The sequence below is a fragment of the Pteronotus mesoamericanus genome, unplaced genomic scaffold (assembly GCF_021234165.1).
Source record: "Pteronotus mesoamericanus isolate MK-2021 breed Mesoamerican mustached bat unplaced genomic scaffold, CSHL_Meso_final contig_639, whole genome shotgun sequence".
Lineage (NCBI taxonomy): Eukaryota > Metazoa > Chordata > Mammalia > Chiroptera > Mormoopidae > Pteronotus > Pteronotus mesoamericanus.
Genome location: NW_026555223.1, coordinates 1648634 through 1662855, shown reverse-complemented (window position 1 = coordinate 1662855; position 14222 = coordinate 1648634). Strand labels below are relative to the sequence as shown.

Below are 14222 nucleotides of genomic sequence, written 5' to 3'. Positions count from 1 at the left end.
ACTGCTACTTTATCTCTGGTCTTTACTAAATAATCCATATAAGATGAATTAGTGTTTGTCCTTTTGTAACTGGCCTCTTTCATTTGGCATGGTCCATCCATATTGTAACATGTATCAGAATTTCCTTCCTTTTTAAGGCTGAATAATATCTCATCGTATATGTATCCTGTTTTGCTTATCCATTTATCTTCTTATAGACAACGGTGGCTTCCATGTTTTAGCTATTCTGGATCCTGGTATTTTTGTTGGTGTAATGTCTTTATATCATTTTACTTAAAAATCTGGAATTTTTTGCATCTTGAGATTGTGATCAATGACTCAATGATTTATTTCATGATGAATGTATGTGCTGAATACCAACAAGAACTTCTCTGCTAAGAGAATTTCAGGCAGCAAATTTCAAACTGGGCAGAGGTGAGGGCTAGCTATGTGTATGCATTTATAACAATTCAGACTGTACATTTCTGCATATTCAATAAAAGGTTTACTATAAATAACAGTAAAATGAGATGATAGTCCATAGAAATGAACAAAAGATGTCCAAAACCCCTTCCCAAAGTTATTAAACAAAACAGAGGACTATTTTAAAATGAAGAAATCTGTACAAACTATTTACAGTTCCCTTATATGTCTTCTCAGCAGTTCCTCAAACTGTGTAGGGCTGGAGACCTTTTCATGGTGACTGGAAAACTGTACACAAAAATACATCCATGGCTCAGTGAAGACACCTTGGCGGTGGCTCTACTTCTCAGGAGCACATTGGCACCTTTCTCTTCTCCCTCTTCTTCCCCCACCCAGGCCTGTTACCTGCACCTTTCTCTCTCCTAAGTCCCAAGGGCCCCTCTTTTGCTCCTGTAACTTATTTCCTGAGTCCAGGCATCCCAGCTGGCTCACTTCTATGGTCTCTGTAACTTCTAAAGTTTCTCTTAAAATTTGATCCACCCCCACCCCCCCCAAAAAAGGACACCATAGCCAGGGTTGGTTTGTTTGCTGGAAGCGACACCTACAATAACCATTATTTATTTATTTTTCATGGCTCTGGGGGTTGACTGGGTTCAGCTAAGCAGCTCCGAGCGGCTGCATGCAGCAGCCCTCAGGCAGGGCGTGGGGCCCTGCCATCTGCAGGCTCATTGGTGCTATATTTAAAACCTGGGGTTGGGAGACTCGAAACAGCTGGGGCTCCTCGGCCATTTCTCTATCTCCATGTGGTCTCTCCAGCTAGACCATACTTTTTCCAGAGTATGCACTTTTGACAAAGATTAAATAATACAATTTCAGCGCTGGTTGGGTGGCTCAGTTGGTTGGAGCGCCGTCCTGTACACCAAAATGTTGCAGATTCGATTTCCGGTCAGGGCACATACTAGGTTATGGTTTGATCCCCAGTCATGACATGAATGGGAGGCAATCGATCAATGTTTCTCTCTCATATTGATGTTTCTCTCTCTTCCCCTTCCTCTCTCTCTCAAAAAGAAAAATCAATAAATAAATCCTTGGGTGAGGATTAGAAAATTAATATTAATACAGGTTCATTTTCAAGACTCATGATTCATCAAACTTTCATTTTATGGTTTCCTTAAACTTGATTAATTTTATTAGTTAATTTTTATTAATTTTAGCAATTTTATTTCAATTGATGTTAAAATTGTATCAGCTGTTATATTAGAATAACTTATAAGTAACTTAGATATTTATCAGTTATTTTACTTTGATGTGATATTATACATTTTAATACTTGAAATGTCATTTCACTAATTTTTTAAAAAAGATTTTATTTATTTATTTTTAGAGAGAGGGAAAAACAGGAAAAAACAGAGGAAGAGAAACATCGATGTGTGAGAGAAACATAGATGGGCCTTCTTGCGCACGTCCCAGCTGGTACTCAGCCTGCAACCCAGACATGTGCCCAGACCAGGAATTGAACCAGCGACCTTTTGCTTTGCAGGCTGACACCCAACTGAGCCACACTAGTCAGAGCTCATTTCATTAACTTTTTATTTTGTTTAATGAACTTGGAAGACTGAACAAACTGTTACTATGTCAGTAATTAGGGTAAAAAAAATACGGGCATTATCATTGTCTCCCATTCTTAGGAGTGTTTGTTCACTGCATAATTATTCCAACTTTTTTATGCTTGACAATTTCCATAATAAAATCATGATGGTAAAAATATCCAGTTAGCAAAGATTCAATGTTCCTAAAACCTATTAGGACCCTTCCGCTGAGAGCAGGCAGCATCTGAGGGTTTTCAGGACTTGGGCTACTGCCCCCAGCAGGAAGGGTGGTGGTCCAGAGCTCCCACTATAGAGGCAGATGATCTGGGTTCAAATCCTCGTTCTGCCTCTTCCTGGACATGTCGTCTCTCAGGCATGTTGCTAGCCTCCGAATCTTGTTTGTAACAGGGAGAGCTGTTGCTCTACCTCAGAGGATTGATGAAAGCAGTGAAGGACAAGCCCGGCCAGATCTTAAGGAATAAGACCCAATGGTAATGAAACAACAAACAGGTTTTAGCTCTTAGGATGAAGATTTGATCATCTAAAAGAATTAGGAACCTATAGTGAGATGCACTCTGTGGATCCACCTTGGGGAGAAGGAAGATGGGAGAAGGTTGTGGGAACCTAAACTCTGCCAACTATCCACCACACCCATGTTGAACTTGAACTCCTGAGGGAGAATAAGTGAGCAAGCCGCCAAGCCAATGTGCAACAACATCCCCAAGACACATATTCACCAGTGTAAGCTGGGGTGACTTGGTGGTAGAATTCTTGGTGCGTTTCTGCTGTGTAAGTGAACACGTGCCTGTCTTTCCATTTATATTTGCCCAAAATATAGAGAATTGACTTCTGGTAAGTTCCAGGAGTCCTATGTTTCCCAGAATGAAACATTAAAAATGAAAATACCTTTATTGATGTATTACTTACATCCAGTAAAATGCATATATTTCAAGTGTATAATTTAAATTTTAACAACTGTATACAAGCAGGTGACCATCACCACAACCAAGGTACAGAACATCTCTTGTCACTCCAAAAGGTTTACCCCTTTGCCATCAACCCCAACTCTGACTCCAAGGCAACCACTAATCTTCTTTCTGTCACTATAAATTTGGTTTTTTCTAGAATTTTATATAAATGGAATCATATGGTGTGCCAATTATCCATTTACTGCCTCACAGCTCCAAGCTGCTAAACTGGAGTTTGGCCCTGGCTGACGTGATATTAACTTTTTCCAGTAGGGGGAGCCAGAGAGATACTGCAGGAGGAAAGCGTTTTGCTTCCTGTTTCCAGATGGGGTTCCTCAGGACAAGCAGCTTCTCCAGTGCTTGCAGTCAGCAGCAACCCGCACACGACTGACGGGCACCTTCCCCTGGCACCCACCTCAGGTGGTTCCAAGCACTTCCTGTGAACTGCTTTCTCCAGCACCCTAGAGAATTGACTTCTGGTAAGTTCCAGAGGGTGGATTTCCAGCAGGTTCCACAGGAGCAGCACTATACAGACTCCTTTGCCCTTTAGTGAGTGAAGGCCAAGTGTTGTCCAATGAGATCATGGTGTCTGGGGCTGTCAAGGACAGCTTGAGACTGTTCTCTTTTTTGAACTCTCTATCTTAGACCTTAGGATTAGCGGTTGTTCCTGCTATCTGCTGTTTCTATATTCTTTAGCATCCTCTTTATCTCTTTGAAGCCAACCCCTCTTACTCCAATCCCCTGCTATAATTCATAATTTTGTACATTAAGCATTCTCTCTTCATATTACTGTGTGGGTTCAGTCTCCTGACTGGACCTGACTGATTAAATACAGTATATACTCCCTGTGTCTTTTTCCCTTCAGCATAATGTCTGCGTGATTCATCCACATTGTTGCATGTACCAGTCAGTGGTACATTCCTTGTTATTGCTGAGTAGTATTCCATTGAACAGATACACCGCAGAGTATTTATCTGCTCACCATGATGGACATTTGGGTTGTGTCCAACTTGGGGTGATTATGAATAAAGTTGCTATGAACATTCACGTACAAGTGTTCATATGTTTGCATCTCTTACGAGAAGATGCCTGCGAGTGGAATTCTTGGATCACATAAGTGTATGTTTCATTTTACAAGAAACAACAAACCAACTCACCAATAGTTCTGACTGTGTCATTTACATTCACAACTACTATGTATGAGAGTTGCCTTTGCCAGCATCTGGTATTTCAATCTTTTAAATTTTAGGCAGAGTGGCTTCTTTTTCACACCTTTGGGAGGTTTTCCTCTACCTGACCTTTTCCCTTACTCACTTTAACTCTTTGCTCTTGAACTGTAGTGCTTGTATTGTTTCTAACCTGCAACAAATAGATATATAAAAATCATCAATAAGATGAAAATCCTTTACTCTTTAGAATTATTTATTTGTTCAAAGAGTCTGTGTGGCTCCCCTCTTTAAGAAGGCAGAAAGAGCTAGTGATAATCAGGAGCTATACTGGCCTACTTGAGCCTTTGTGTAGATTTTCTAAAACGGCAGCCCTTCTGGGTGAATGCACCCCTGGGGTCGCAGGGCCTGGCGATCAGGGCCAGGCCTGGATCTGGGCCTCCACTGCCCAGCCCCACCCCCAGCTAGTCTCACAATAATAACAGCTCGTAAGTGTCTGCTCCTGGGCTGGGTGCTCTCAAAACCGTATCCCAGGAGTCCCAAGTTCAAATGCCCACCTGAGACAGGCAGCATTCTACATGAGGCCGACTCAGTGGAAGGAACAGGGAGTGGTAGAGACTCTGGCAAGTCGGAGAGAACAGCCTACCTGGGCGCCGGGCCAATACTCACTGTGCCTGATTTACTGCCAGGTAGGAAGGTGGGCCCGTTTGGCCACATCTTCATTGTTCAAAAGAAACTGATAATTCCAGTTTTTATGTCAAATCACCCAATTTTTAAATGTTAGCAATGCATTAAAAAAATTAAAGCACAGTATGGGCCAGATAGGACAACTACGGACCCAGGAACGAATAGGGGTGGCTGTTTTGTGACTTCTGTATTGTCCTAGTTGACCTTCACCTAGGAAGAAATTGAGGCCCAGAGAGGTAAAATGACTTCCAGAAGGTCACACAGCCATCAGAAGTGCACTGGGGCTTGGATCTGGGCGGTCTTCTCTTCCTCTCAAAGGGCCTTCTCTCTATGTTCAGTAAAGGAATTTAAAAAAAGTGAACAAGAGGGAGACTATCAACAAAAAAAGAAATATCGATGTATTTTTGAAAGACAGAGAGCAGGCAGAAGTGTAGGGGCTAGGACAGAACTCAAGGTGGGGACAGTGGAACCTCAGGGACCCCCAGAGGCCCTGGACCCAAAGTCAGGGGTTCAAGCAGCCCAGGCTGGGGTAGGCACGCAGCTCAGCAGTGAGAGGGCAGAGTGAGGACAGAGGTCCATCATTGCAAAAACTGTGCCTCTTGGCTCCCCGATTCCTCTTTTTCCTCCCTCATGCTCTGCCCCACAGATCTCAGGCTGCTAAACATTCATACACAGGAAAGCAAAACAGTACCACATGACTGTTGTCCAGAGAAGTCACATGAAACATCTGGGAAGTGCCCAGGCTGCTGGCGTTCCTCAGCACAGCCCTCGCCGTCCTGGCAGCTAGGAGTGAGCTCCCAGCAAAGACTGACTCCCTCCATTCCGATAAGTGCTGCCTCTAACCAAGTCTCAGGCATCCCTTCAATGGGAGCAACACACCAGTGGGAAACCAGGACTATATTTACAATAGCCCCAGGTCTCATAGCAGTGACTTTAAAAAATGTCACCCAACCTGAAAAGGCATAATAATTCTATTTATCTGACATTATTTGAAAAAACAAACTATAGGGATGGAGAACAAATCTATAGTTGGAAGATGTGCAGGGCTGGTGTGTAATTATAAAGGGAGGTTTTTTTTGAGTGATGGAATATTTATGTATCCTGATTGTGGTGGTGGCTACATAAAAAATGAGTTAAAATTCATAAAACTTAAAACAAAATCATAGAATTGTATCATCCTTGCCCAAGAAGTCAATTTTACTGTATGATAATTTAAAAAATAAATAACTACTTCGTTAAATTAAAAAAAGAAGCCACCCAGGTCCTTGTTTGAAAATGTGATTGGACAAGCAAGTATCACTAGATGTTTGAAGAAAACAAGCAGCATGAAAGAGAAATTTTTTTAAAGATTATTTATTTATTTTTAGAATGAGGAAGGGAAGGAGAAAGAGAGGGAGAGAAGGGATGTGTGGTCGCCTCTTGAGCACCGCCCACTAGGGCCCTGCCCGCAACCTATGCATGTGCCCTGACTTGAACTGGTGACCCTTTGGTTCATAAGCCAGCACTCAACCCATGGAGCCACACCAGCCAGGGCTGAAAGAAAAGTATTTGGATAAACAGGCAAAGCTAGAGTGAATGGACCCCAGAGGAAACAGACAATTCAGAGCACTGAAAGAACTTAAAGGAAAAGGAAAACCCTAATTAATACACCTAAAGCTGGCTTCAGGCTTTATGGTCATGGGGCGTGTGCAGTCACACACAGTCCCCCACTTAGAAGGGATCCATGCTGGTTTTAATGCTCTGCTGTTGCCAACTTGAAGTTCTTTTTTTAAAAAAACCTCACCTGAGAATATATTTATTGACTTTAGAGAAAGAGGAAGGGAGAGAGACAGAGAGAGAGAGAAACATCAATATGAGAGAGAAACACATAGTGGCTTCCTGTATGCGCCTGACCAGAGACTGAACCTGAAACCTAGGTACCTGCTCTGACCGGGGATTGAACCACAACCTTTTGGTGTATGGGATGATGCTCCAACCAATTGAGCCACCTGGCCAGGACCCAACTTGAAATTCTTAGTAATTTTTAAACATTTATTGATTTTAGGAAGAGAGAGGGAGGAAGGGAGATGGGGGGAAAGAGAGACAGAGAGAGAAAGGCATCAATTTGTTGTTCCACTTATTTATGCATTTGTTGTTTGTGCCTTGACTGGTACTAGAATTCACAACCTTGTCGTATAGGGACAATGTTCTAGCTAACTGTGCTACCTGGCCAGCGCAAAATTCTTAATTATTTTGGAAAAAGGGGCCTACTTTTTCATTTTGCATTGGGCCCTGCAGGTTATAGAGCTGGTACTGGATACACCTAGATTTGAGAAGATTCTCAAGACAAGAACAGGGCACTGGAAAAGAATACGTTCAAGAAGGAAAAAAATTCCAGGAAATAGATTAGATGCATTAGAAACAGAAAAATGCTTCTCTCAAAAGGGAAAAACTAAAGCTATAGAAACTGCAGGATAAGCAAAAAACTGTTTAAGAAACCATGGACCAAATATAATATACAGTAACCTGTATCCATGTCCTGTCCATTTAACAAAGTGCAAAAAAGAGGAACCCATTGACCTGGAGGCTAGGGACATTTTCCTTTTTTTCTTTTTAACAAAGACTTTATTTATCTTTTAAAAGATTTATTTATTTATTTATTCATAGAGACGGGAAGGAGAGAGGAGCATCAATGTGTGGTTGCATCTGGCACGCCCCCTGCTGGGGACGTGGCCTGCAACCTAAGCATGTGCCCTACACTGGGAATGCAACTAGTGAGGCTTTGGTTTGCAGGCCAGCAATCAATCACTGAGCCCTACCAGTTAGGGCGCATTTTCCTTGCAGTGGCCTTATTTATTAGTTTTCATTGGGAAAAGGCTGTCTTCTTTTTTTTAAAGATACAATTGACATATAACATTGTTAAATTTAAGGTATACTATGTATTGATTTGACATATATATATTGCAATAGGATTACCACTGTAGTGTTAGCTAACCTCTATCCAGTCACATACTATCATTTCTTTTTGTGCTGAAAACATTTACAATCTGGTCTCTTAGCATAAAGATTGTCTTTTCGGTGCTGGTGGAGAAAGGGGAACCCTTTCGCACTGTTGGTGGGAATGCAGATTGGTGCAGCCACTGTGGAAAGCAGTATGGAGATACCTCAAAAAATTAAAAATGGATCTGCCTTTTGACCCAGTGATTCCACTTCTGTGAATACATCCAAAGAAACCCAAAACACTAATTTGACAGAATGTAAGCATCCCTATGTTCACCGTAGTGTTATTTACAATCACCAAGATATGGAAGCAGCCCAAGTGTCCATCAATAGACTAATGTATAAAACAACTATGGGACATTTACACAATGGGATACTGCTCGGCTGTAAAAAAGAAGAAAAATTTTACTCTTTGCAACAGCATGGATGGACCTGGAGAACACTATGCTAAGTGAAATAAGCCAACCAGAGAAAGACAAACACCATATGATTTCACACATATGTGAAAATCTAATAAACAAAATGAACTAATGTGCAAAATAGAGACGGATTCATAGATAGAGAGCAGGATGACAGCTATGGGGTGGGGGTTAGGGGGAGGAGGGATTAAACAAAAAGGAAAAAGGACTCATGGACGTAGACAACAGTGTGGTGATGGCAGGGGGGAGGAGGGTATACAGGGGATAAATGGTATGGAAAAATACAGTAACAAAGAAAAAATATAAAACAAATGGTGCTGGGAAACCTATATGCAAAAAGGTGAATTTAGGCCTTTACCTCATACCATACACAAATATCAATTCAAAATGAATCACAGACTTACTTAAATTTAAGTCTTTTAAAGCTTTTAGAGGAAAACAGGAGAAAATCTTATGATCTTCGGTTAGGTAAAGATTTCTTAGATACAACACCAAAGTATAATTCATAAAAGAAAAACATGGATTAATGAAATATCATCAAAATGGAAAACTTTTGCACTTCAAAAGACACCCTTAAGAAAAAGAAAAGACTGGCTATAGATTGGCAGAAAGCATTTGTCATTCATATATCTGATAAAGGACTTGCACCTAGAATATGTAATATAAAGAACACTTAAAATTCAATAATAAGACAAATCAATTAAAAAATGGACAAAGGATCTGAATAGACATTTCACCAACGAAGATATAAAAATGACTAATAAGCACATGAAAAGATGATCAACATCATTAGTCATTAAGGAAATGCAAATTAAAATCAAAATGAGACACTACTTCATGCGCACTTCGAATGGCTAATGTTCAAAAGATTGGTTGAAGATATGGAGAAAGTGGAACCCTCACACACTGCTGGCAGGAATGGGAAACGGTACAGTCACTTTGGACAACACTTGGGCCGTTATTTTAAAAGCTGAACATTAAAAAAAATAGTTAAACACAAGCTTATCTTGAAATCCAGCAATTCTACTAGGCTGTCCACACAGACTTGATTGCAAATGTTCACAGCAGCATTATAACTTCGGAAACAATTCACATGTCCATCACCTGCTGAATGGGTAAATGAAATGTAGTCTATCCATACAATGGAATATTATTGTTTAATAAAATGAGGAATAAAATACGGGTATCTGCTATAGTATGACTAAACCCCCAAACAGTATATATGCTAAGTTAAAGAAGCCACATACTGTATGATGTATTCATAATTCCTGTATGATGTATTCATAAGAAATATCCAGAAAAGACACACCTAAAAATACAGGAAGTAGATCAGTAATTGCCTGAGGCTGGGTATGGGAATGGACAGTGACCACAAGCAGGCACAAGGCATATTTGAGAGGCAACAGAAATGCTTCAAAATTGTGATGATGGCAGCACAATTCTGTAAATTCACTACAAATCACTCAATTGTACACTTAAATGGGCTGAATTTTATGGTATGTAAATTATACCTCAATAGAGCTGTCCAAAAAAGAAACCCTTGCAAATTTTACAGTTAAAGCATGTAAGGCTTACGTATGGTAACAGAACAGACTGTAGATGTTATCAACCTTGACAGTGTGCAAGCAATCACATAACTGACAAAAGATGGGAAATGAAAGGTGGGGGGAGGGGAAGCCAAGATGCTGGGCTCACCTACTTTTTTATCATGGCAATCAAAAGCTGTCAGAATAAAAAATAGAGCAGCGAAGCATAAAATGTAGTTACAAAGGTAAATAAGAAAGATTGAAAAAAGTACAGTTATTAAAAATTGATGGAGTGATGAAACAGGGAACGATGCAGTGGGCTAAATATCATCTTTCACAGCAGACAGCAATGGGTTTGAATTTCTTTGTTTCTCTGCATTTCACTGTCATCTCCCTCTCATTACCCAGCTGCCCTCTGGGTCACAGTGTGGGTGAAGTGGAAGCCAAGTCACTTTGGCTTTTTGGCATGTTCTAATTTAAGTGTAATGAACATCATGTGTAATGAAGATCAAGGCCTGGCCTTCGACAAATTTTAGCTGCCACTGTGACTCTGTCACTAGGATTAGTAGTTGAGGCCCAGCTATGGGACTGGAGTGGCACAGGCACCTCCGTGTGTGGACCATGTGGCTACTGGAACCTTGACTAGAGGAATGTGGGCTGAGGGGAGACGTGCTTAGGAAGTAATGGGATGAGACAGAGCCGAACACAAAACTCTTCCAGTGGCAAGATCAGAGCCATTTGAGGAATTTTAAAAAGGAAAAAGGATATGCCAAGTTCAAAACCCACCTCTAGAAAAAAAGTACAAGGAGAGCACAACAGCAGTGAGGATGGTAACAGCAGTTATTTGCAGGGGAGCAGACTATGGTAGTTAAAAAAACCCCTCACAAAATATGAAGTTACTGTTAACTGTGCATTAACTTTGCGCTAGGCATGTGGGAAGTGCTTACAGAATCTCAGAGAAGTCTCACAAACCACAGCAAGAGGTAGGGGCTATTTTTCAGCTGGGCAAACTGAGGCTGGGAGGAGGGACTCAACATGCCCAAGGCTGCCAGACAAGTAAGTGGCAGAATCAGGATTTGAACCTTGGTGTGTAGGACTGAGTTTGCCCCATTGTGCATGTATCTTTGCCTCTTTCCGAGTTTCTAAATTTTCTTTATTTAACTCAAATTTTTACCATAAAAATTTCATCATATTGAAAAGTTGAAAGGTTAGGAAAATGAATACCCATTTTGCCATATTTGCTCTCTCTCTCTCTTTTGATGAACTCTGAAATACTTTCATGTGCATCTTCCAAACAAGAATAAGGGCATTCTCTAGGTCTGCACTGTGATCTCATATAACAATGAGGAGAAAGCATTCTGCTAGGTAGTGCGCAGCGTGTGAACCATTTTCCCCATTGTCCCAAGGTTTTTGCTTCTTCCTAACAAGGTCTGGGCCTCTCAGTGTTGGGATAGTTTGTTTCCCTTTTAATCTAAAACATTGCCCTGCCTTTTCCCTCTTCTCTCAGAGATTATATTATTTTTATCATAGAAAAAAACAAGGCAGACTCACTTCTGTTTGCTTTGTGAACCATATGTCTAAATTGATTGGATAAAAAAGTATTTAAATAAATATAAAATTAAAAAAATTTTTTTAAGCAGGCTTCTCAGCCATATCTCATAAAAATGGGATCATATAAATCCCACAGATCATATAAATATCTATTTTTTTATGGAACAAGAAATACCAGTTTAAAAACTTTATGTTACAAAAGTATCCAATAGAGAAACTGAAAGGAATTCTGTGATTATGCAGCGGTGTCCAACCTTTTCAGTACCAGGAACCGGTTTCATGGAAGACAATTTTTCCAAGTACCAGGGTGGGGGTGGGGGAGGAAGACAGGAGGTGGAGCTCTCGCGGTAATGCGAGGGAGGCGGGAGGCTGGGGACCCCCGAGGAGGGAGGAAGCTGTTCAGGCCTTGAAAACTGTTCCCTTCTATTTCTAGCAAGGGATTAGTGGACATTGCCTTAAAGCTGATAATCTAAGAAATAATCCAAGAATTTGCTTTAGAGGTTGGAAATAACTACTAGAGGAATAAAAAGCAGAAAGAGGTTTAAAGTGATGCACCACAGATCATAAGCTACTTTTGCCATTTTTGAAAAGTAATTTATCGCGACAGCATGGATGGAACTGGAGAGCATTATGCTAAGCGAAATAAGCCAGGGGGCGAAAGACAAATACCATATGATCTCACCTATAAGTGGAACCTAACTAACAATACAAAGATGCAAGGCAAATAAGACCAGCAACACTGAAAGGAAAAGAAATCAACAGAGACAAGAGGGAAGGAGGTAGGGGGGGCGGGGAAAAGGAAGGGAACGGGCAAGTCAAGGAACATACAGCAAGGACTCATGGACAAAAGCAAAGGGGAAGAGCTGAGGGAGGGGGCAAGGGAAAGTGGTGGGGGGGAGGCAGAGACATGTATTTGAAAAAATAGAATTAAATTAAAAAATGAAAAAAAGTAATTTAATTACAAAAATTTTTAATCGGCTGCGGGGGCGGGGAGGAGCTGTTTAAAGGGCTGTTATTTTTCATGCAAAGGTCTGTCTTATTTGTCTTTTGTTTTTGTGTTTTTTTACATTTAAAATTGTATCTTAAAAGTAGGTTCATATATGGCTGTCTTTCAAAAGGGGGTAAATAAATGCTGTCTAAACTCGACATAACAAGATGTGGAGTGTGAAAACATATGACTGAACAGCAACAGTTAACATACCAAAACAAAATTTAATCTGGGAGGAGCGGCCGCAGATAAAAACAATACTGTGCCCAACTGGCTACATCAAGACGGCGCTCTAAGGGTTCTGATTCCCAGATTGCGAAGGGGCTTCCAGCCAGAAGAAACAAAACCCAGGGTTGGTAAAACTTTCAGCTGCTGCTGTGAACACGTGTGGGTCGGTCGTTTGGAACCGAGATTCAGTGGCTGCCTCCGCGAAGGGGCGGCGGGTGGAGGGGCGTGGGCTTCGGAGGACCCGATTAGAACGCAGAGCGCTCTGCGCTTTCAGACGTGCGCTGTGCAACTCTGGGCCGAAAGGGACTCAAGTTGGCTGCGACAGCCTAGGACGCCAAGGGGCCGGGGAAGGGGTGCTGAGGTACAGGACTCCCTGAGATCCGCCCCTCCGGGAAGGGTCTGGGGCGGAATTCCCTCCCGGGGCGCCCCGTCTGAGAGTGAGGACTGGACGCGGGGTCCGACCTGGGTCCCTACCTGTCCCGGCGCTCACCTGGCGGTCCGCTCGGAGGCGGCAGCGGGCCAAGATCCCCTTCCCCACCCAGCTCTGGGAGGCAGTCGGGGGCTTCCCGGGGTCGTCCCCGCCCAAGGAGCCACGGGTCGGTGGTGTGGGCAGTCGATCCTCTCCGGGGGCTGGTGGCTGAGGTTGGGCGCCGGGGACGGGCGGCTCTGAGCTCCCCCGGCAGGCGGGAGCGACAGAGGAGCGGGACCCGGGAGCGCAGCTGGCGCCTGGGGAGGGCCCAGTTGCCAAGGGCTGGCAGGAAACCCAGCCCCACTGCTCTGGGAGACGGCGGCCCGCACCTTACGGAGCCTACAGTTTACCCACGTGGTCACCCTGCTGCCTGGGCGCCCCACCTTCCGAGACCCGGGTTCCCGGCGCACACCTCAGGTGCCTCCCCGCAAATCCTTCTTATTCCAGCCTACCAGGTACAGCCGCCTACGCCATTCAAAACATCTATCCCACCATCTGTCCGCTGCTGGTAAATGCCCTGGCTGTGACTCCGATCCTGGGCGTTACAGAAACTTGGATGAAAATTCCCATCCACTTGTATTTACAGTGTGACCTTAGCGTAGAGTCTCAGAAGCCGGGGTCCTCAGGGAAGAACTCGGAACCTTCCCCTTTGGCTATGCTTACAAAAAAGAGAAGCAATGTGGAAACCAAAGAACCAGTTATTTGAAAGATATAATATTAAAACTACTAGTTTTAAAAATATTTTAACTGCTTCTGGATCAGTAGTTATTATCTTTTCCCAAACTGAAAGTGCTTCATCGATTACCATTTTCTGGATATGACCTATTATGCCCATTGCTCCTCCAGCCTGCGATATAATTACCTGAGAGAAATCAACTCTTTATGAGTTTCAAGTATTCCACAGGAGGTCAAATTCTAATAAGGGTTCCCCCTTTTGGGAAGCAATTCTTGAAATGTACCATTAACATTCATTACAATTGACAATATGCTCACGGTGATATTATGATTTATAATAAAAAAGTATATTTGGTCTTCATCTCCATTCTTGGCACAGAGTTCCTTAAAACCGTTGGAATTTCCTAAGTGATAAAAGTCTTTTATTGTGTTAATGACTTGACACTTGGAAAGACCCCAGGTAACCTAAGTTTGGGGGCTGGTTGCCTGGGGTTTCGTTCAAGTGATTAGCGGACTGGAACTTTCACTCCCACCGGTTCCCCACCCCAACCTCGAGGGGAGGAGAGGGGAGGGGC

General features: G+C 42.4%; 1 pseudogene; it reads right to left on the bottom strand.

Annotated features, from left to right (window-relative positions):
* Positions 1–13094, bottom strand: part of LOC129076712 (F-box only protein 17-like) — a 29268-nt pseudogene extending 16174 nt beyond the window's left edge.
* Positions 13095–14222: the final 1128 nt, after the last annotated feature.